Here is a 24,127-nt window from a genome sequence, read left to right on the forward strand (position 1 = left end):
AGTATCCATTTATTTGTCTTATTTTCAGCCAGATTAATCCATTCTGTTTTGACAAGAAGACTGATGGGTAATTGATAACTGTGATAGACACAAACAGAAGAGTTGGATGCTGAATAATTCAGCACTTTTCAGTATCAATAAGAGAACAGGTTGAAGAATTTGTGTCTCTATTTACACTTAAACTAAACTAAGTCAGCCCAGACATTTATGCTGCCAGTCTATCAGAAAACCAAACAGTGTACATTCGGTTTCCACCCGACAAAATGTTTTATAAGCTTGTAACAATATGTGTGAAGCTGCCAGAATAATAAATAGGTACAGCAGCCCATGCATGCTAATGTTATGTTGTAAGCAGTTTTGTTGACAAGTGCTAATACTTCTTTCATACTATCATCAAAAGCAGCTAATACAACAGCCATTATTTGCTGGCTTTCCAAGCAAGACATGATGGATTGTGACCTTAATATGGGTTAGCCGAGTTTTGAAAGTTAAACAACTTGCAATAAATCATAGAATTATTACAATGCAGTTTAATTGGTTAAGGACTGTTTATTTCCTAAACAGGGTGAAAAATTTCTGTTTCGGCACTTTTAATTTGCAAAGTGCATTTTCATTATGAATGGCAGTTTAATATTCTGCTCTTTTGTCATGCAAAATATGCAACATGCAGGCAATCTATTAATTGGACAAAAATGCATTGCAAGCGTAAATTATCCTTTATATCATCACTTGTGAGCTTTTACATCTATTAAATGTGTTAAATGGAACATAGTTAAAGACTGTACAACTTGCAGGCTACTTCTGAAATTTAAGTGAAGCTTCAAGATGATTTTAATGACCTTTATTTTTGGCAAAATAAAGTAATTAGGTAATTGTAAATATAAAGGGCAATTTAAAGAGTTACTGTTTCCTTAAGGCCTAGGTGCATATGTTTTATCGATTCAGCAGGAAGCAGACAGCAACACTGGCTCATATTGATATGTCTTGAGAAGTGGAATCCACCCTCGTGTATTTACTTCTTTCTTTGCTACAGTATAATTTCTGAGCAGAAATTTCCATTGGCAAATGTGTAGAAAAAGGTGAGTAAGGCAGTCGCAAACTGATATTGTAGCATAGCTCAGCATAACTGAGTAGCCGCCTCCATATGCTTTGGTTCAATGATGTGCCTTTGCATGGGGCTATTTAGAGCTCAGAAACAGTAACAAAATACTTTGTACTAGGAATGTTGATATGACATATGCTCGATTTTAAGAATGCCAGATCTCTCAATGTGTTCCTGTAAGACTGCCTTAAAATGCATGCAACCTATTCGTTCACACACAGCTCTGAGCCCCTTTCTCATATTTATTGACACCTGGGCAGACCTTTCAAAAATGTAAAGCTTCCACTGACTTGAAACATTCTCCATAGGTTGGCCCAGCCGAAGCAGGGATACTTTTGTGCTGTCACTTCAAGTCTCCTTCAAAGATATCGATTGTCTGCTATATAAACTGAAAGTTGAAAGTATACTTTGGATAGGCATTCTATTCATTTTTCCTAGAGTAAAAAAGTGTGAATGTGAGAATGTGCATTCTGTTGTTTTAGAAGAAAAACTAAAGAACAATTTTTTTCCATTTAAATCATTCACAAAAGGAGCACATTAAAATAAGCTGTCTAGAAAAATGATAAAGAAGGTGGAAACCAGAAGTTGCGCTTTTATGTTTCGTTATATGGTAGGCACAGTGGTGCTTCTGATTGTTAGAAACTTCATTCTAAAGAGAAAGACAAAACTACCCATAGAACTTTAATCTTGAACTGATGTTGATCATTTCCCCTCCCATTTAAATGCCATGCTTACCTAAGTTGGGCAGTGTCTTTGCACCAGAAAAAAGCGATGGGGAAAAGGGACCCGGGGAGGTGGAGGGTGGGAGAAAGAGCTTAAGGTAAGGAGAGAGGGTGGGGGGAGTGTCAGGGAGACACTGTTGCTATATTCTGCTGAGTGTACTTTTGCTATCACTCCTGATAAAATGCTAAATCAAAACTGTACTGCCCAATAAGTCATATATGTAATTATTTGTATTAAGTATCACAAAACACTCATTTTAACAATGATTTAATGTTTTAACTGTATTTGCTGATCTTTATTGATCGCAAAATCTTTTCAGAGATCCTTTAGAAAATGTAGGTGAATATAACCCAAATTGTTAAGTTAGAAAGACATAGGAAGACTTCACCATATCTTATTATGAAAAATTTGAAATGCATAGAACAGTTGAAATAATTTTACAATAAATATCCATATCCCGATACACAGATCGCTTTGATCCTGCCGTTCTAATATATTCAGCTTTTCACATATCTACCAACCTATCCATCTTTCTACCCATCCATCCATCTATCCATCTTATATTTTGGTGTTTTTTTTAATGCCCAAAACATTTGTTGGTTGTTTATTTATAAAGTATTCCATGACCCAACATTCATGTTTCATAGTTCAGGAACACAGGTCAGTGACAAACTTCAATGGAACTCAACCCAAAGAAATTCTTCATATTCCAAAATCACTTTGCACTCTGAAAGATATAAGCCTTCTTCATCTCTTCAGAATCCTTCATGGAATCATAATTTCTGTAGAAATCTGCATATGCCTTCTTTTTGGTTCAGCCACAGCAAATTTCCAGAAAGCTGCAACCCCCAGGGATACAGTAAATGCTCCAATATGAAATCGCAGACACTTGGCCAGAAGGCCTCGTATCTGAGGTTTCATGAAAGCACAGGAAGTCATGGTAGTTGTTCTCCTTAACACCAACCTCAAACCCAATGTCCTTCCTAACAGAAATGGACCTTTTTAGTGCTATTCAAAGTCAGTTGCAACCATTAGTATTCTCCCTAATACTCTAATGTGCTTATCGTTAACTAGAGTGCAAATTTTGTTTGCTCCTTTTTTTTTCCTTTTGAGAGCACATCTGCACACATTGACATGCACATATCTTAAGTGTAGCATTGGATGATTTTCAACAAACTTTTAGTGAGTTGGATTAATGTTGATGAACTCTATTGGATGTCAACACAGAATGAGGTGCAGTGAACGTAGAAGACTTAGAAGCCCTGTCTTCAGACTGCTCACCATTGCTAGGATGAGCTAACCTATAGGGCCACCTTCTCCTTGAGACACTGACCTCTCATCAAGTCTTAAGTTTGTTCTTTTTTACTAGAATGGATAGTTGATGGACCAGGGCTCCATGAATAGTTACTATACTATATATTGTGTACCTACCAGATGTAAAGCATCTAAGTGCTATTGAGAACACAAATGAATCTTGAGATACAGAGGCCAAGATATGGAGTCCATCAAAAAGCATTTGGTAAAATTGCGTCCTACATACCTAAAGTGAAATAATAGAAGATTACGTATATGTAAAAGCACTTAGAGAAGTTAGAGAGGAAGTTTTAGGAAGGTCAGAGGAAGGTTCCCTTGACTCTGTCTCCATAGTATCCATCTATCAGCAACCAGAGTGACCACTTAAAAAGTAAATCAGATGGAGGGGGGTGATGAGATAGGGGTAATAGGGTGACAGGCATTAAGGAGGGCACATGATGTAATGAGCCCCGGGTGCTATATACAACTGATGAATTACAGAACTCTACCTCTGAAACTAATAACACACTATCTGTTAATTAATTGAATTTAAATTTAAAAAAAGTAAATAAGATCCTGTCATTCACTTTGATTAAATCCCTCCATCATTTTCCAGAACACTTTAAAAAAATGTCAGACTCCATGAAGCCCTGTGTGACCTGGCTACCCTCCCGACTCTGGGCCTCTCTTCCTATTGCCCATGTCTTGTTGCTAACCTTCTCCTCACTCAAACTTACGCTTCCATCACAACCTCTCACAGCTGACACCTTCTCAGATGATTCAGGTCTCAGGTCAGACATTCCTTGCAAGATCTTCTCTGCCCAACTTTGTGTTAGATGGTTTTGCCCAACAGTAAGTTAATGTTGAGTGTTCTGAGCACATTTAAGGTAGGATAAGCTATGATGTTCAGAAGGTTAGGTGCATTAAATGCATTTTCAACTTACGAAAATGATCAGTATTGGAATGTCCTGAAGGTTTGCAGTGTATGAGACCTTCAGAGTCTTCGATGACAGATGACATCTATATTACAGTGTTTCTTTCAACCCTGATTCCTTTCTTAATGGTATAGCATTTTTTTTTTCTTTAGCGTGTTCACTACATCAGGAGCACATCTACAGGTTAAAACTCCTGCAGGATTTTTCAGTATTTTTTAGTTACTTAAAGTATACATGTGGATTTTAAACCTTGAAATCTTTGTATAGTTATAGCTTGGACTGGTTTTTGTATATATTGTGTAATGTTTTCCTTGCCATAGCCTGAGAACTAGACATTGTCCTTATATACAGATGAAGAAACTAAGGCTCAGTGATTTTCTTTCCTCAAGTCCTTAGCAAAGCCTAATAAGTAGTAGCTATTACTTTTGTTTCTTGAGGTTAAACAGAGTATTATCACAGCAGCAAATTATTGAAATCCTCATATCCCTCCACTTGCTTTTCACCACCCTGCCCTAACTACAACCTCTCCTCCCCCAACCCATTCAGTATGTCATCAGCCCTGTAACCATCATGAAAAATTATATTCAGTCTTGGGGCAAGTAAGATACAGACTTTTTTTAAAAATAGATCTTTCAAACAATGTTACCAGCATGCTGACATCTTCATAAAAATTAGGGATCCTTGAGGTGTCAAATTGACTAACGCACCAACACTTGAAGAAGCTCAATATCCAGGAATGAGAGACAAACTTAAATACCTATCTTGTGTTTTCGTAGGTGTGACCTACTCCCTTGAAAAGGCCATTTCAATCTCAAATTTCCATTACTGTTTATCATCCAAAAAATATTGTTCAGTAATGCCTCATCGCTATACAAGACTTGTGCCAATATTTCTCAGGCAACCTTGTCAATTTGAGTTATAGTATGTGCTACTTAGATACAGTAGAAATGAGTTTAAACTGCTGAAGACACTGGATCTTTTCAAAGCTGTTCTTCAATGTTATGAAAGAGAATAATCATAGCAGGCTAATTTGTAGATTCCCTATTCTTCTGTTCCTTGTTCTTGTCTTTACTGAGGCCTTAGGCAGAATTCTGTCATTCATCAAAATCACTTCTGTGTTCAAAACCCCATTTTTCAGTATTGAAAATACACAATTTTGAAAGTTAAAGTAATATAATTTCCTATGCAGGCTTTTAGCCCATACTAGCCTTACCTACTACCTATTAATATCTTTGTAAAAATATTTTATTACACCTTGATCCCTAACTACTTTACACAGAAAGGTAAATGAACTTAAAATACGAGGAAATTCCCTCTTTTGACTTATGCAAAGATCGTGTCTAAAGTAAGAATTAGATCTGTATGAATTTTTTTCACTGCCACTAAGGAATCTCCCACAACTTTTTCATAAGTTGCAATTCTGTTACTCTTTATTCCCCAAGGATAGAAAGAATTCCCTTTATTGATCGATTGATTGATTGATTGAAAAAATAAACACCCTGAGTTGGTAAAAATACCAATTACAAGAGTGTCTACCCTAAAAGTCAAATTCATTTTGTTTATTATTGCAAGTTATTAGGGCTTCCAGGAATGCATATAAAATACCTGAAAAACAGTGGTTGAATCTATCATACTGACCTTAATTTCCTTAAAGTAACAAAGAAAGAAAAGCAAATTCCATGACCAACAACTGGAATTACACAAAGAAAGAGAATACAGCCTCACAAAGGTGTATGTGAAACATAACTGCATCTAAGTTAGATAAGTCTCTGCTTTCATAAGAGAAAGTCATACTCCAATATCTGTCCCAATGAGTTCCTTTGACCATTTGTCTAACACTTAGTGTACCTTCTGAAATCAATCCCTGCAATTCTATGTAACTGCCATGAGTTGGCAATGCAGATCATTTTCTTTTGTCTTTAGTTAGTCTTCACTACTTGACATATCATGGATTCTTTTCAGGATAGTTCTCTATTTTTCCCTGAAGCAACTCACATGTTCACTTATATACAATTCAAAAGATGTGCTCAAATTTTGAAAATCAGGCTGTAGTCTAGATAAAATAATTTTCCAGATACATATAGTTGCATCATGTTAGCTGTAACTCTTCTCATTTTTAAAAATATTTTATTTATTTATTCACGAGAGACAGAGAAAGAGTGAGAGAGAGGCAGAGACACAGGCAGAAGGAGAAGCAGGCTCCATGGAGGAACCCCAATGCGGGACTCGATCCCTGGTCTCCAGGATCACGCCCTGGGCCTAAGGTGGTGCTAAACCGCTGAGCCACCCGGGCTGCCCTCTTCTCATTTTTAATCAGATAAATGAATGTTACCATATCCCATCTGAAAGCTGATGTTCTCCATTATCATGCTAAATGCCTATAAAATATATTGTGACATAGATGTTCCAAATATATGAATAATCTATAATTGAACATTTATCTGGTCTCTAATATTTTATTTAAATAATGTCATGATAAGAATTATTTAAACTTTGAACATTCACCCTGGTAGGAATGATATTACTATTTTTTATATATAAACCAAAAATACCAAAATTTAGCAACAGTTTTAAAGAGTTGAATAGCAAAGCAATTTTCCATATGGATTAAAAAAAATCCATTATTATCTTCATTCTGCTTTCCTGTGTAGTTCAATGAACTATAAAAAGCAAGTAATATAAATTTATTTTTTATTTTTTATTTTTTTTATTTTATTTTTTTTTTCATTTTTTTAAATTTTTATTTATTTATGATAGTCACAGAGAGAGAGAGAGAGAGAGAGGCAGAGACACAGGCAGAGGGAGAAGCAGGCTCCATGCACCGGGAGCCTGACGTGGGATTCGATCCCGGGTCTCCAGGATCACGCCCTGGGCCAAAGGCAGGCGCCAAACCGCTGCGCCACCCAGGGATCCCAAATTTTTTTTTTAATTATTTGATTAGGAAAAAAGAAAAGGCCCTCCTAATAAACACCATGCAGTCTTTCATACTGTCTTCCAAATGTGAAAGATAGGAAATTACTTCTGCAAACACAAAAAGGGGGTATTGCCTTTACGGGGATGGGCATTTGAAGACACACTGCTGTGCTGCCTGTATAAACTTACTTTGGCATTTAGATGAGAAATGTACCTATATGGAACGTTTTCATTCAGTGCAAAGATGTACCTTGAAAACTTCCTGAGCCACATACAGCACAGATTAATGTCATGACTTTTGTATGTTGAAGACAGCAAAAGACAGCCTGTGAGCTCAGGCGACTCTCCAGAGCATTATCTTCCATGTGGTGATTGAGCAACCAAGCCCACTTACATCTTTGAATATGCCATCTCAAAACATAGCCTCTTCTGTTGCCATGGTGATGAAAAGGTCCACTAGAGGGTCTCCTCCAACTGGCAGTTAAATGCTTTGACACGAGTTAAATCTGCTCATAGTCCGTAGGCCAGAATGAGTCACATGGCTCCATCTAAACTGAAAAGGGACTCATGGCCTATTTAGCAAGCGTGACTGTCTTTGTCACAGACATTACAAGGTCACTTACTATCTAATTGTGTTGTTTTCCTAGTTTCTGTCATGGCTGTTATGAAAATCTAGATGCTCAAGAAAAAACTTTGGAAGTTATTTTTTATTAAAGAAGTTGAGCTATAGTCCTATTGATGGGTGGGGGAAGCAAATAAGTTGGAGAGTTTTAGTGAAGATTCAGGACAAGGTGGTAAAATCAGTCCTTGTCAAAGTGCAAGTAGTTCAGCTTTCCTCTAGCAATGATGTCAGCATTTCCCAGGTAGATAATTTTCTTTTATTCTCTTCTGAATCCCAGAAGTAGCTGCCATTTCTAAAGATCTTTTTTTCCTTATGCTTACATCTATGCATCTATAAGTTTATTCTCTTTGTTTGAATCTAATAGAACTGTTTATATCATACACAGTTGGCATGTTCAACTTGCTTCATTTATGTTATACAACTTAAGGATTTTGCACACTGAAGGTACTCAATAAATGTATGCAGGAAACTTAAGTATAGCACATGTATATGAAGGCTATTTCCTAAGAAAAATGTTGAAAGAAAGAAAAGAAAAGAAAAGAAAGGAAAGAAAGAAAGAAAGAAAGAAAGAAAGAAAGAAAGAAAGAAAGAAAGAAAGAAAGAAAAAAGGAAAGAAAGAAAGAAAAAAGGAAAGAAAGAAAGAAAAAAGGAAAGAAAGAAAGAAAAAAGGAAAGAAAGAAAGAAAAAAGGAAAGAAAGAAGGAAAGAAGGAGGAAGGAAGGAAGGAAGGAGGAAGGAAGGAAGGAGAAAGAAAGAAAGAAAAAGAAAGAAAGAAAGAAAGAAAGAAAGAAAGAAAGAAAGAAAGAAAAGAAAAAAGAAAAGAAAAGAAAAGAAAAATATAGGTAGAGGAGAACCTTACCCTCTCAGGAAAGACAGTTGAAATTCATACAATAATTGGAATAAAAAAAAATAATAATTGGAATAAAGCTAAATGTAGAGTGAGATCAGAGTGGGGTATTGGTCCCAATCCAGGCAAAGCATGATCCTCGACTAGAAAGAGAGCTCCTAGGTTTCCCTAGGAAATACTAGGGGAAGGGAGCTGCCTCTTGAGGAAGCAGGACCAGGACAATACCAGCTAAACAAGAATCCACAAAGAGCCATACATCTGCAATGTACATCTTTAGAAATCCAGGGTCGCAAGCTAACATATTCACTGTTTGCCCTTACCCCATTTAGGTCTTACTGCTTTGCAACTCTTCCTTAAGGATATGGTAAATTACTTACTCCAATATGGTCAATATAACTAATCTTTAGTAATTATCAAAAACATTGACAGTCACCACTTCATGGTTCAGTTGCCCTACTCTAGTTCACATTAATTGAAGTAGGCAATCATGGAGCCTTTGCTGGTAGAAAAAGATTTTAATGCTATTTAAAGAAAATTTTTTAAAAAGTACTCCCTTCTGACAGAAATTTGCATTCTGATAATATTTTATTTGTATCTTTTTTTAATGTCATGACAAGAAATGGATTTGATTTTGAAGAGGAATCATTTTGAATAATTAACCATGAATTACTCTAATTAGCAGAAAATAATTATAGGTTGGACATAAGCTCTTTCGAAAGTGTAAAGACTATTGGAAAAATAATACCACCTGATAGATGCTGAGATGAATCCAAAAGAGAGCTTTTCTTTGAATCAATCTTCAACTAAGGCATTTAAATGCCTCCCATTAGAAAACATTCATATTCCTGCAAGACAAAAATTATTAGCAAGCATATGTTGTTGGTTAGAGAATCTTTAGTGTTATAATTAAAGAGGACATCTTTAATGCTTCCAAAAGTAGAAAATACAGTTTCACTTGTTCTTTTCATAGCACTTTCTGGATCTGAGACCTTGGATAGACTTAGCATATTTGTACACTGTATGTGGAGTTTAACTTATTCATTTCCCTTGGAAAATGTTTGTCAAATGATTGACATGACAGAGTTGCACTTGTGGTTCTCATCTCCTGAGAAGAGCTTGTGGAACAGGACATGTGGCAAACTGATAAGGAAAGGTAACAGATTTCATTTGCGATTGCAATCAGTTTCTGTAAAGACCATCAGCAGGACCTACATAAGAGCTCACACTCAAAGTGCAGTCCACTCAAAGTACATTTTTTAGCTAAACACAGCCCATAAATGGAACCCAGAAGACACACCCCAGATATGGCACCATAGATAACTAGCTAACTAAAAACAGATAACTGTCTGTCTTGAACAAGTCTCACATTGTCTGTTTACCTTTTTATTGCTAATGCCATCCATTTCACAGGATTGTAACACGGAGAAAATGCAATGTGAAATTAACTTTTCAAAATTAAAGCAACAACAACAGATATAGTGTTATTTGGTCGAAATGTCATGTTCATATATTTGATTTTTACCAATAAAAACATACCGACACTATTGGAAATGAGAAGTATCTGGTATATAGTCGAAGAAAGCATAACTTAATTTTCTATGAACATCATATAGAAAAATAAATAAAATAATGCCTTATTCATTAAGGCATGCTTTTACAATTATTGAGAGCTAATTATGTAAGAGTGCATCTTCACAAAGTAAGTATGTAGTGGCATTCTAATCAGTGGTCACAAATGGTTTCTTGGCACGTTTCATTATGATTTTGAGTTAGGTTCCAATTTAAAGAATAACATCCTTGGAACTTAACCTTGCTTTTTTCTATATTGCTCTCCTGCCACCATCTAGGTTTTCTTCACTAATCAAAATAGCAGGATCAAGGCTTATACATAGAATAAATAGCTCTTCTTACCTGTTCGAAAAAAAATTACAGCACCCCTCCATCCTTCCATCATATCATCTTCTCTCCTTTTCCCTTCTTACCAGAAATACTGAATGAAATATTATCTTTAGTGAATCATCATTATAACACATATTGGTTGCCTGGGGGAAGAAAAAAGCCCAAGAATCTCCTTCGGTCTTCTCCCATTTATTACTGGCATGGATTCTTTTGTTCAATTAGCTAAATTAGTTTTGCAGTGTAAGCCAGTTGTCCTTTTGACTAGGATTTGAAGAGCATCTCTCCAGTGGTTGTAATAGGTGAATTTAACGTTCCTTTCAACCCTAAAACGTTTTATTATAAGTAGTTCTGTGTTGCCCAAAAGGAAGGGAGATACTAAATGAAAGTGAGGAAGTGAGATCATCAAGGATAATTGCACACTTCAGTTTTACCCAGAACTGGTAGGCAAAAGCATGAGTGAGAAAAAATGGACTCTGATACAATATCTAACATGCTACATACATCCTAACTTCCCAATCCTTATATCTATTCTTTCTGAGCAGAGGAAGTAGGATTCACCCAAAAAAGGGTGAACCTCTCCAAGGTTCTTTGGAGAGGAGGGGAATGAAAAACTATGTATATGTTCCTCTGGTGATAGAAAAAATTTACCAGAGAATAACGAGGTGGATATCTCATTCTTTAAGGGCTATTTAGATTTTCCTTGAAATCTTAAAAGCTCCAGCAACCAAAGAACTGAGCTCTGGCTTCTTGGTGACAGAATGGACTGGTGGTCAGAGAATGGGCAGAAGCTATAATATCTCCCTCTTCCCTTGCCCACTGGGCCTTTCCCTTTGATCTTCAGGAACCTCCTTCTCTTAAAATGTTCCTTCATCTGGCCTCTTACCTTATACATAGCTGAGGGCTCTGATGCATGTATTGGCTGAATCTTATTTCACAGAAGTATCCTTACAGGTATGTTGGTGGGACCATTGCAGTCTCTGTAAGGATATAGAAATACATACCATTTACTTTTAGTCAGTAAATATCTTGTGGATTAGAGGAGAATGTCTTGTCATGTGGCAATTCCTAGGGGAGGCCAAGGATGAGGGCTGATTCCTAGTCCTGGTCAACTAGGTGGAGAAGTAACTCTCAACTCAAGCCTCTTGTGTAATCTTAATAGGTTCTACCCCTTGAGCTACAAGAGTGGGACCCTCAGGGTACTCCGTGGGAGGATAAGCATGATCAGCACCGTATCTTGATGGGATGAAAACTCAACATAGGTTTCTCTTGGAAGAGAGAAAATGAATAAGAATTCTAATAACCCAGCTTTAACTTTTTTGATTACAAAATTAGTGAAATAATTAAAATGAAGAGGCATGTATAACTTGATACAAATGAACCAATGGTTAGCAAGGGGTCTGAATCATAGATCATTCTAACAAATCTCTGTAGCCAGGTAGAGGAGTCTGCTTTAATATTCAGAACAGATTAGTACTAACAGTTCTCATTTTCATATTAGAATAGTTCTAAGACTTATGCAGTTTATCATTCTCTTAAATTAACTCACCATGTACAGAAAATATATAAAAGAACAAGATAAAATTATTTATCACAAATTCTTTTTAAAGAATTTTAAAAACAGCTTTATTGATATATAATTGATGATTATATATGTAAAGTGTACAAATTAGTAAGTTTTGACATAATATGTACACCTTTTAACCATCACCAGAATCAAGACAGTGAATATTTCCATCATCCCCAAAAGTTTCACATGTCCTCCCCCATTCCCAAGCAACCAGAGATCAGCTTTTGGTCACTATAGATTACTTTGCATTTTCTAGAGTTTTATATGAATGGAATCATACAGTAAGAATCCTGTTGTCTGTTTTACTCAGCATAATTATTTTCAGATTCATCCCTGTTGTTGCCTGTTCATTTTTACTGTCAATTAATTTATTTCTTGATGTACATTGGGGTTATTTCCAATTGTTGACTATTACCAATAAAGCCACTATTAACATTCATGTGAAAATACAAATTCATATAGCTTATAATTTTTTAAGGAAAACATTTTTTTCTTTATAGCTCATTATCTTAGCAAGGTAATATTTATAATCTATTAACAATATATCATTACTACAAATTGTTTTTGCCTTAGGTTAACTGCATCCAGTTAAAGAACTATTTATAGAGTATTAAGTATGTATAAAGCTTTTAATGATAGCCTATATAAGAGCACAAAGATGGATAGGAGGTACATAAATAAATAATGGGAACCCAAAGCTGAACAAGGTAAATGTCATAAGAAGAACAACAACAAAAACAACAAATCTATGGGTTAGGGTCGCAGGAATAATATCCACTTGAAAAATAAGAAATTCACTGAAAATAGGTAGTTAGCTGGAGACTTTGAAGCATGGGTAGGATTTTAGCATACAATGTTGAAAAGAAGTATGCAGTTGCAAGCAAGGAACATAATTAGAGCTTAGAGGCAAGAAACATGGGGTGAATGCTTGGATGAAGCACTCCAATTTAATCAACTCTATGGTATGTTGGCAATCTCCCCTTTCCTCAGACCTCTTTTGGAATGTTTGATTCTGCACTTTGGGTTAGTTCAACAGCCATTCCTTCAGTGCTCATAGTAATAAGCACTGTGCCAAAGCAAAAGAATAAAAGATGAAAAGGTACACATGCTCTCTGCTCTCAGATCACTTACAATGGGGCAAATCGTTTCAAGTATTATGGTTACTAGAGATATGCTTGGAATGCCGTTAGATGGAGAGGAGCACCTAACCCAGCCCGTGGAGTGAGACAAGGCTTTCCAAAAGCAGGATGAGGATGGTTGAAACTCTAAGTTGACCAGTCGGTGGTAGGTAAAAACCAGAAGCAAAGGTGTTCAAAGCACAGGGGAGAAAAGCATGAACAAAAATAAAAGGTTTGTGACATAACATTTGATTTTGAGAAACTATAGTTCAGGATTGCAGAAGCATTCATTGGAGTGGTTTCTAATGGGTACCATTACTGCTACAATTGTGGTGTTTCGTGGAGATTTTTGTATGTCTGGTTTTTGATGTGATACTGAGATGGGAATATAATTTTTGGCTCCCATTGTAGGCCCGCACCTTTCATTCAAAGACTCGGGAGTTACTAATGGTGTTACATGCTCAGAAAACCTACTTACTTATATGAGGTGTTAAGTGTTGTTATACACAGAAAGTGTTCCTCCTACACTTAGCTCTGTTTTCTCTACCCTGGTCTCATAAATCTCTATGTTTGAAATAAGTTTGAAGACAGTAAATTTCAGACAGGATTGTTATTTTAAAATATAGGCTTTGGGGATCCTGGATGGCTCAGTGGTTTGGCACCTGCCTTTAGCCCAGGGCGTGATCCTGGAGTCCTGGGATCAAATCCCACATCGGGCTTCCTGCATGGAGCCTGCTTCTCCCTCTGCCTGTGTCTCTGCCCCTCTCTCCCATGAATAAATACATAAAATCTTAAAATATATATATATAGGCTTATCTATAGTATGGGTATATATAACTAAATATGCTTTTTCAATGGGCTACTAGTTCAGCCTGTGATGATCCTGAGTATGTAAATAGCAGAAGCAGCATCAGCATTTCATTCACCACTTGGTTTTGTGGCAATTGTGCATCACTAGAGAAAGCTGAGTCTTCATGACTTCTCATTTGTGGAGCTCTGCTCAACTACAAAAGAGGCTACTAAGTGCAAAGATATGAAATCAGACACTACTGCAAAATGTACATTTGTAAAAGTGAAGCGCTTTATTCTCTTGCTACGTTCTCTGATTATGCTATTTATTCCAATTTTATAACAATACAAAATGACATATGCCATTTGAAATTGCCTATACTCACCAAATAAAATGGCAAATTAAAAGATGTAAACAGTTAAGTTTGAAATGTTTCCTTCAGTCATCTAGATATTTGAACTCTGGAAGCCTTGGATAATTGCCTCATTCAACTCTTACATGTATGTACAGAGAAATCCTCTGAAATGTTCATATTTTCCCCTTATGTCAACATTAATATGTCATAATATTTTTTGTTTTATGGGACTCATTTCTAGTTGATGCAGAATTTTAAAGTGAAGATAATCACAATAATTAAGGAGTAAATGTGTAAATGAGGGCCTGATTCGAGTTATTTCATTAACATAAATTCATGGAAATTTGGCAACTGGAGGATTAAAATATAGATTTTAATCTAATCTGTTTCTGTACTTTTCAGTTCTCCTAAAATATCACCAAAGAAAGGGCAATAGTAGAGGATTAGAAATGTGTAAAACAAAAATCCCGCAAGCTATTTCCTGTTCTTTTGTGGCTGTCTCTGGCATAGGGAAGTTCTTAGAAAAAATTCCTGTGAATCTGTTCTATGAAGAGGAAGGGAGGTGGTGGAGAAAAAAAGCTCACCTCTCCAAATGCAGCTCTAGTGGTGTTTATGCTAATCGGCTCAGGGCAAACTGAGCCCTGTAGTGTGAATGGGAGCCTGGCAGGGTTGGCCCAGGGTCCCGCAGCACCAGGCAGTCACTGCCTTTCACCTCATGTTATCACAAATGAATTGCTTTATTCCTTCTGACCAGTGTGAAAAGCCAAGTAAAAAAGCCTAAATGACAGCAATTACACATATCTTCTACTGCAGCTGAATGGAACTGGCTCCCAGCAACATTTCTCTCAGCATGTCTTACACAACTGTTCCTCTCTCTATATTCCCACTGCTATTCATACTTTATCATCCTGTCTCAAGACTGAGGTTCCAGATTCAGGTCTAAATCCCTTCAATTTACTGCCAGAGTGATCTTCCTTAAACACTGATTTTACTGCATTCTTGCTTTTTCTGTTTTCTAGAGTTACACAGAACCAACACCTACTTAGAGTCAGATGAACCAGCCAAGGTATAATTCCAAACTGACGGAATAATGTTAGGGTGATAAGCTGGCAGTGCTGGACCAGCCTGAACCAAGCATGCTGGGAGAGCATCTTTCAACAGGATGAACCGTGTTTTCCCTGAATACACCAAAATCACAACAGAGGAGTCTAGTATGGGGTCAGGAGGAGACAGTGAGATAATGAATGCTAGTACTGAATCTGAAGTGCCAGGGGTTCATCTTCATGGAAGTATACAGTTGCAAATAAAGACATGGAGCTGATCAGGGAGGTCTGTTGTGAGAATCTTCAGAGATGCCTGGGGGTTTACTTGACAGAAGATGATGAGATGGCCAAAGACGGGTTTACAGAGTGTAGGGATAGGAGGACTGATTGATCAGACAGGGAGAAGGACAACCAGAAGAGAAGAAGAAGGAAGAGAGCAATGAGGAGAAAGTTTCTAGAAAGAACAAGCATTCATCAGTTCAAATGCCAGAAGTTAAGACCCAAAGTGTTTACTGATTAGGCCAGGGAGATTACTGTGACTACAGGAAAATGCATTTAGCAATGAGGCCCAACCTTTTCAAGAAGCTTACTAGAGAAGGAAAGGAGTCAAGGCATTAAGTAATGGGAGATAAGGAAGGGACTCATAAATGGGAGTTAACAAAGCAATCACTAGATTAACATCATCAAGTGTGTTTAGAAAGATTAACCAAGGAAAATGTTATGGGAGAAATATAGAAAGCAAGTACTTAGGCAAATGAGATTAGCAACAATAAAAATAGAAGGAACTTGAATTCACAAATCTCTCTTTCCATCTTCACCTCATATTTAGATCCAAACAAAAACACACCTCTACGTTCTCCATCAATATTTCAGCTCATCAATTTTTTAAAATATCTGACTCTTCACAACCCCCACACTAAGTCTAAGGTCAAATCTTTGTTCCGTGCTGCCTTTAGAACACCTTTTTTCCATTTCCCAATCAATGGTGTTTCCTTCACGCTGAAACACTGTTTCATTGATCTCTCCTCTGGCCTGTGTAAAATGTACCTACTGGACGAACACTGGTCTTCATGCACACAAGATCTGTTTTCTTATTACTTTCATTAGCTTCTGCTTTCCATTGGTAATAAATTCAAATTTTCACTCAGCCCTTATCTCTTCTTTTGCCATTCTGATCCTTTTTTTCCATTTCCTTCACCGTCAGTCCATCTTGCTTCCCTAGACCCTGAATATTTGTCACCTAATGCTTTTTGTGACTTAGAAAGTCACCTTTCTGAAGCTCTCACTTGTATTCTTGTTCATTGAAATCGTTTGCCTGTCGTATTTCCTAAGTGAATTCCTCAATAGAAAAAGAGAAGCAAGTTAATGTCACCTGAACATTTTGATTTAGACTATCCTACTTTTAACCAAATACTGCATTTCATACATATAATTAACAATGCTTTTTCTTTATCAAAACTCAGGCTAGGCCCTCACATAAACATAGGAGAAAAGTTTGATTGGAGATTATTATTTGAAGAGTGTTCTAAAGCTCAATAATTTGTCACCGTTGATACATTATGTATTTGTTATCTTTCCATTGAATTGAGGCATTTTGGCTCTTAGAATGCAAAAATAATTCCTTAAGCCTCTAGGAGCCATTAGGATATCAGCCAGTATTATGTTTGCAAAGGGGTATAGGAACAAATTAAGTTTGATTAAGGCAAAATAAAGATAACCCAGGACCAGAGGAATTTCTCAAGAGTACAAGCACTAGAGCCACTAGAGTGGATGGCTTTGAGCAGCTAAGCTCAGCAGAAACACTCAACTACGTATTGCGGGGAAGAGCCTGGAGGAGAGGAGAGTGATGCTAATCAGGAAAAGATGTTGAGGTGAGTTAGACAAGGTCAAAATGAAAATGAACTTCTCTTATATTAGAGGTTTGCCTCAGTGAATAAAGTCTATTTTGAATAAAGATCTATTTTTGTATTATCTTTTTTTAAATTTGAGGGTTTAATTTCCATTTCTTTTCAAATATGTCCTAGTTACTTAATAAGAGAGGGAGGAGTCTAACCTTTATAGAGCCCCTCTTTTCCATGAATCACAATGGTTGTAGGGAAATTTATAGGAATCATGGTTCACTTGTTCACTCATTTATGCATCAAAAAATGGTGAGACTGTGATGTGTGCTAGGTACTTCAGCACTTTGTACAGAATGGTAAACAAGACAAACATAGTTCCTCTTCCTCCTGGGGTTTAAAGTAATACATACAGACAAAGAGAAAGGCACATACAGTCCAGCATGATGTATGCTATGATCAGAGAAGTACAGGTGCTGTCCTGAGACACTGAGGAAGTTCAGTCCAGAATTAGGAACAACAGCAAGAACCTCACAACAAGAACAACACTTTAGAATTAAAAGGATAGGAGCAGTAGAGAAGTGAAGGCAAAGAAGCAAAGTAATATTCCATTCTAGAAAATAGCACCTGTATCACTCAAGATGAGAAAGAACATTGAACTTTCACATATGGGAATAAAGTTATCTGTGGCTGGCAATCAGAGTTAAAGAGTTAAGGTAAAAGATGGATCCAGGTCCCCATCATAAAGGACTTTGGTGTTTCTGCAAAGAATTTATCCTGAGGACTATGGGAGAATCAAAAGTTTTAAATAAGGAAATGACTTAACCAGATCTCCTTTGTAGAGAGTTGGTTCTCATTGAAAAGTAGAGATGGGTTCAGAAGGGGTGGGCAAGATAGGAGATAATAAAACCAACTTGCAAGTCACTGTCATAGTGCTTATAGCCAGAGATAATGGTGTTCTAAATTAAGTTAGTGGCAGAGGGGATTAATTCAAAAGATATTTAGTAGATAAAATAGGACTTGGTGGTTTATCAGACAAAAGACAAAATAAAATCATGATGCTCAAATGTCTCATTTGGCCACTGGATAAATGGTTCTGTCATTCACTGAGATAGAGAACACCAGAGACAAAGCCTTTTGTGGGAAGAAACACCCAAGATACCTAGCAAAACTTTCAGATATAAAAAAACATGAAGCTCACAGACAGATGGAAGCCAGAGTTATAGATCTGGGGCATCATCAGCATACAAATGGCAACCGAATCTGGGGAAATAAATTAGCTCAACCAGGCCAAGTGTGAATAAGTAATTATATATTATTTGTTTGATAGTCTCCATGATTAGACTTTAAGCTCAGTGAAGGCAATAACATTATTTTTGTTCACTAGAACCAAACTTAGTACTTTGCCTATAATAGACAACCAGTCAATAATTTTTTAATTAAAAAATACTACCTGTGAAACCCCATGGCCAATTACAAAAGAATATACAGATGTATGGGATTAACATTGATTATAACCAAAATCAAATCCACACTTGTTCCAATAACCTATCAAGAACTACATTTTGTACCTCCTTTCTGAAATGCATGCATCAGAATTGGGTTTGACTAGTTATTTTTCACATGAGATTAAAGTCTATACAGCATACTGAGTAGCAGGCTGGAGAAAAATGTCCTGTTTGTTCAAGAACCTTAGAGTGCCTCAATTTCCTTATCTATAAAAAGAGGATCAAAGAGATCGTAATAGAATGAAATGACATAATATACACAGCAACCTAGACCACAGAAGTACTCTAACATTATTAATAGTATTTAAAACATTATCAAGGGAGCAGCTAGGTGGTTCAGTCAGTTAAGCATCTGACTCTTGATATCAGCTTGGGTCTTCATCTCAGGGTTGTGAGTTCAAGCCCCGTGTCAGAGCCTACTTAAAAAACAAACTCCACAAAAAACAAAATCAAAAAAATGTTATCCAGGTGGCACTTCTCCATGGAGTTTGCACATGTCTAAGATAGTTTTGTTCTGAACTCTCTCTTCAAGGAGGTTTGCATTTCAGGGATGTTGGCCTAGGAAAAAGCCTTGGAAGACAGAGGCAGTGACTCCTTCAGGGCAGAGAACAGATTTGTTTCTTCACTAGGATAATAAAGACAATGCCTCCCTCGGGGGCAAAAGGTTGGCAGGTTCTCAAGCAGCTCTCTTACAGGAGTAGGTTTCCTAAGTTTGAGGTTCCTCAGCTGAGACACAAATCCGGTATGTATGCAGAAATTACCTGGGCCAACCCACATTGTCCTGTGGGACTTGAGGAGCACTAGTAGCCATTGGAAACCTGAAGCTCATGTTGCCCCCAGTTCCCTGAGTCATTAAGGTCTTTGCTCTTTCCTAAGGGCCCTTGTCTTTGTCAGCATTTATGAAACTGTGGCAGCCTATTTTGTTAGCTTGCACAGACGGTAAAATCTCAGACCCTTCACATTTCTTGAGAAATCAGTCTCTTCAGCATAGACATATATAAAAAATATATATTTTATTTATTTATGAGAGACATGGTGTACCTTAATAGAGGAAGCTGGAATTGCAGTACAGGAGGGTAAAGTAGTAATGCCTTGAGCAGGCAAGACTTCATCCTACCATGAGGACCACTAACTTGTGAAAGGAGTGCTCCATGAAGACACGTGACCATACTCCAGAAGACAAAGAGATTGACCTGGGAGCTCAGGAGCCTTATGTCTCCAAAGACCCAAAGACAACACATGCTAGTAAAAGAGAGTGAAAGAGGAAGAAAAGACTAGGAGTTAGGTAAATAGGAATGCTTGTGAGATGAGGGGGGGAAAGTTCCATGCATCTGAATCACTGGCACCAAGCAGAGGCACTTTAGTGTTCTTAAACCACAGGTGAAACCTAAATGACATTAAATAAACCTGAAACTACACCAATAGTATTTCTCAACTATGTCTCCTCTGCAGATTTAGTTGCAGTCCTGGGGCATCCATCTCTGGGCTAAAGAACAAAAAGTGAGGGGGAAAAAGATCCCCTGAGAAGGGCAGAGAGAATGGGAGTGAGGAACTCAGAATTTGATCTTTATTGACAGTTTGTTTCCTTCTCTTATTCCTGGGTGGTAGCAGACAAGATAGGGCAGTAATAAAAAATAGTTTAGTTTTGTAGATGTGGCCAAAATCTAAAACACTATCTTATTTAAAATAAAGTGTCAGGCATTCTTTTACTTGTACTCCTCGTCATTGTTTATTGTTCTGTTAGCTAAAGCCTCTTGGCATTCTATTGCAGGCAAAGCTGTTAACAGGGAAACTCAAATCCACACCCTAGACCTAATTTTTTAATACAGTTTCCTCTTTGATCTACAGTATCTCTGAATTTAATTATGAGGTCTAACTGGATGCCCTGCCCTGCCATTGTATCTTTTGCTCTTCTTGCTCTTTCTGTAGTTTGTGTAAAAAAAAAAAAAAAAAAAAAAAAGTTTTCAGTTTCTTTTAACGCAACGCAAGCTCATTTTTACTTAGTTCATTGAAAGGTGTCACCTTCTACTTCATGTTGCTCCTTGGGTCCTTTTATTCTTTGTCTCATGAACTGACACAATTACCATCTCTACATTCTGCAAATAGAGCTCGCAGAGCGGGTTTCCTAGGAATATAATTTTCAAAAGTGCCAGACCTAAGAATGACTCTAAAGCCTTTGATGAGTTCTCTGTTACATCTCCTCATTTGCTTCCTTCCCAAAGAGATTTTTGATTTCTGCCTGGAACATGCTTATCAGCTTAAAGGTATGCAGCATCATTATGTTATGAAGATTTTCTTCTGCAGCAGCAAGTATACTAACCTTGAATGAAGCAGTTGCTAATCATGTTGCACTAAGCAAATAAAAGTCAGAACCAACCTAATCTTGCTTGCCTAATATCAGTTTCTGCAGACTTCAAGTGTAATGTTCTAATCACTGGCGCAAAACAGCCAATTAATTTGCTTTCCCTACGTGTTTTTACTGGCCAAGATGCATAGGGGAGCAGTGCATTCGGTCATAATCATGCTCCACAAAGATGGGAAATGTTCCCTTTGAGCTTCCAATCATTAGGCCAGCTGAAGTGAAGACAAGCCCATTGACAAGTGAGAATGGCAATAATTTATTTTCTATTGATGGGTTGTGACAAATCATGTCGAAGCGGTGGCTGCATACTGTGGGGCTCAGCTAAGGAAGACTGTGATGGGCAAAGATGAAACCCTTCACAGCTCATTTAGTCCAAATGTAGCCACCTGGGTGGTGAATCGGTTCAACATACCAGCCCAGGCATTCCAGCACAAAATTAGATCGCTAACAGGCAGGCCATATAGGGGTTCCTACAAGGCATTAATCAACAGGGTTGAGCTGTCAAAATGCAGAGTCTGAAATTAAGAAACACCAAAAGGATGAAAATGTGGCAATGCTGTCAAAAAATCAAGAATGTGATTCCTCCTGCAGGATTCTAGCCACCATTAAAAAAAGCTTAGAAGAAAAATGAATTATAAAGGGGTAAGGAGAGGCATCACTCCTGTGGAAAATTTTCCTATGATTTTTACACATGTTAATTAGTAAAAGCAGCATGAAGATTTATGTAAGCATAAGCACACCCCTTTTCAACTTAACACTGACAGGTCAGATTACATATAAGTCCTCCTTACCGCCCCACAGCATAGTTCATCCCTTATTTAAATTTCTTTTCTACCCAAACCTACTGATGTGCAGAGCATTTGATGTTTCACGCTGCTTCTGAGTACAGGCACTTCAAACTCTGCAGAATCTTGGGCTTTGCACAGCTTATTTTCTGAACACTCTTTTTGGTAGGAGAGGTAGGAGAGGAATTTCTTGCATCTGGAGGTGTAGGCTGTTCACGCGCGCGCGCGTGTGTGTGTGTGTGTGTGTGAGAGAGAGAGAGATTACATTTTATCGATATTCTTTTAAGAGCTCATTATCTGTTTTCATATTAGAAAAAAATATTTAGTGCTATAAACAAATCCAAACTAGAATTTCTGTAACCAAATTTTCACTGCTCAAAAAATGTGCAAAGTTTCTATTATCTAAAAATATATTCTAACTCCAGAAGAACTGCTTTCCAAATCCCACACAAGTGTTTCTCAAAGTGTGGTCCATGGACCACACACCAAAGTGATCTAGAGTGCTCAGTGAAAATGCACATGCACAGACAACTTTCTGGGATGAGCCTGAGAAATGGATTTTTAACTGGATTCCCCAGGATGATTTTGAATGTACAGGGAAACTGGAAACCTACTTTTTCTTATGTGAATAACCCCCAGTTCATTTTCAGGTGTAAACACTTTCTTTTTTCTATGTCTTACATATCTCCCTGTGGACGAACTATGTTCAATCGTTCATAGACACTCTGGTGCTTTCACGTCCCCATGACTTTGATCATGCTGTGCTCTTCACAGGCCCCAGTCCTCTCTTTCTTCCCTTCTGAAATCCAAGTCAAATGCTTCCTCCTACATGAAGCCTTCTCCACTACCTTCCAGCTAGATGGGAATCTTCTGCCATCCTAGCCTTTTGTTGGCATCTTTCACAGCGTCACCACCTTCTGCCTCCTACTGCAGTAACCTGGACATATGCTTGATCTCCGTAGTTACTAGCTCGTCCCCTCCTTGAGTTCTGTTATTCTTCTGTTATATCTGTTTATTCCTCATACCACCTCACTCATTGCCTTGTGCTGTATGTACAGTAAGTGTCTGTTGAATTGAGTTGCTGAATAATACATGTTAGTTAATTCAGACCCAAGCTTTGTACTTTTTAAGTCATTCACAAAGTTAAGGGTTCTCTCTTACTGTGTGCTCAGAATTCTCATTAGAATCTTGGAGTGGGTCTCCCTGTAAGCAAAAGTACATGAGGCCTGTTTTTTGTTTATTTGTTTGTTTTGCTTAATTGCAGTTTGCCTGTATAATGTTAATCTGCTTTAGATTTTCTAAATTAGCTTTAATGATATTTTCCCTGAAAGAATAATTAATATTTTAAGTCTTCAGCTGAAAGAGATCTTTAGAGTATATTAATTACGCTGGAAAATAAACTACATATCAGTACTACAAACCCGTACAGCTACTACAAACCATTTGTTTTGTAAATATTTCAGATATTCTTAGTTTAAAAAAAATAACATGAATTATATGGCCTTAAATAATTTGATAACTTTATATGACTTTATTAGCTGTCAGTGGCTATAATTGTTTAAGTATGTCTGACTTAAGACTATAATATAGCCCAAAACATGGGAGCCATGGTTTGGATTTTCATGACTTCAAGTTCAGCCTGATTGTGAAGCAAAGAAGTGTTTTACTTGGAACCTCCCTATATCCTGGAGATATATGAAAGATTAGAAACAGAAATGGATGAATGCTATCAGTTTTATCATTCTCGAAAGCAGTTATCTTTCTTCAACCTGTTGTAATTGTTTACTATTGAGGTACAAGTGACATATATGTAACCTTGTTAGTTTAAGGTGCACGACATGATTATTCAATATTTGTATATATTGCCAAATGATCACCATACACAGTAAATCTAGTTAATATCTGCCACCATATATGGTTATAAATTTTTTTCATGTGATGGAAGAATTTTAAATCTATTCTCTTATCAACTCTCAAATATGTATTACATTATTATTTACTCACCATGCTGTACATTACATGGTAATTGTTTTTAAAACCCCATTTAACCTGTGATGTTCCTATGTGTTTAGGTACCACAGAAACTCAGGGAAAGGATACTTGAGAATATTATACTTAACAAAGTAAACTAGTTCAAGCCAAACTTGTTCTAGTCAGAAGAATAGTCCTTTATCTGCTTTATTTATTTATTTTTGAACACTTTATTTAGTGTTCAGTTACAACACTAGATGAGGAGTAGAAGCTGAGAAGATGCCTCCTAGTTTCCTTCAGTGCCAAAGATAATTAGGGCAGACTAGAGTCAGGGCAGATTGGCTTAGAAAACTTCTAAGGGGAAAAAAAAAAGAAAGAAAAGTTCTAAAGTCTGGGAAAAGGGGCAGCCCCGGTGGCTCAACGGTTTAGCGCCACCTTCAGCCCAGGGCGTGATCCT

The 24,127-nt window shown here is 37.0% G+C and overlaps 1 protein-coding gene and 1 long non-coding RNA gene across 4 annotated transcripts in view; one reads left to right on the forward strand and one right to left on the reverse strand.

Annotated features, from left to right (window-relative positions):
- Nucleotides 1-24,127, forward strand: part of KIAA0825 (KIAA0825 ortholog) — a 381,348-nt gene that overhangs the window by 311,998 nt on the left and 45,223 nt on the right. The gene's annotated exons all lie outside the window — the stretch shown is intronic.
- On the reverse strand, nt 8,438-23,047 carry LOC140613052 (uncharacterized). The gene is made up of 5 exons (XR_012014166.1): nt 22,548-23,047; nt 21,760-21,908; nt 11,217-11,310; nt 10,346-10,476; nt 8,438-9,279 (listed from the first exon to the last, which is right to left on the reverse strand). It is a non-coding gene; the product is annotated as an uncharacterized lncRNA (long non-coding RNA).

Source organism: Canis lupus, chromosome 2 (assembly GCF_048164855.1).
Source record: "Canis lupus baileyi chromosome 2, mCanLup2.hap1, whole genome shotgun sequence".
NCBI classification, from domain to species: domain Eukaryota; kingdom Metazoa; phylum Chordata; class Mammalia; order Carnivora; family Canidae; genus Canis; species Canis lupus.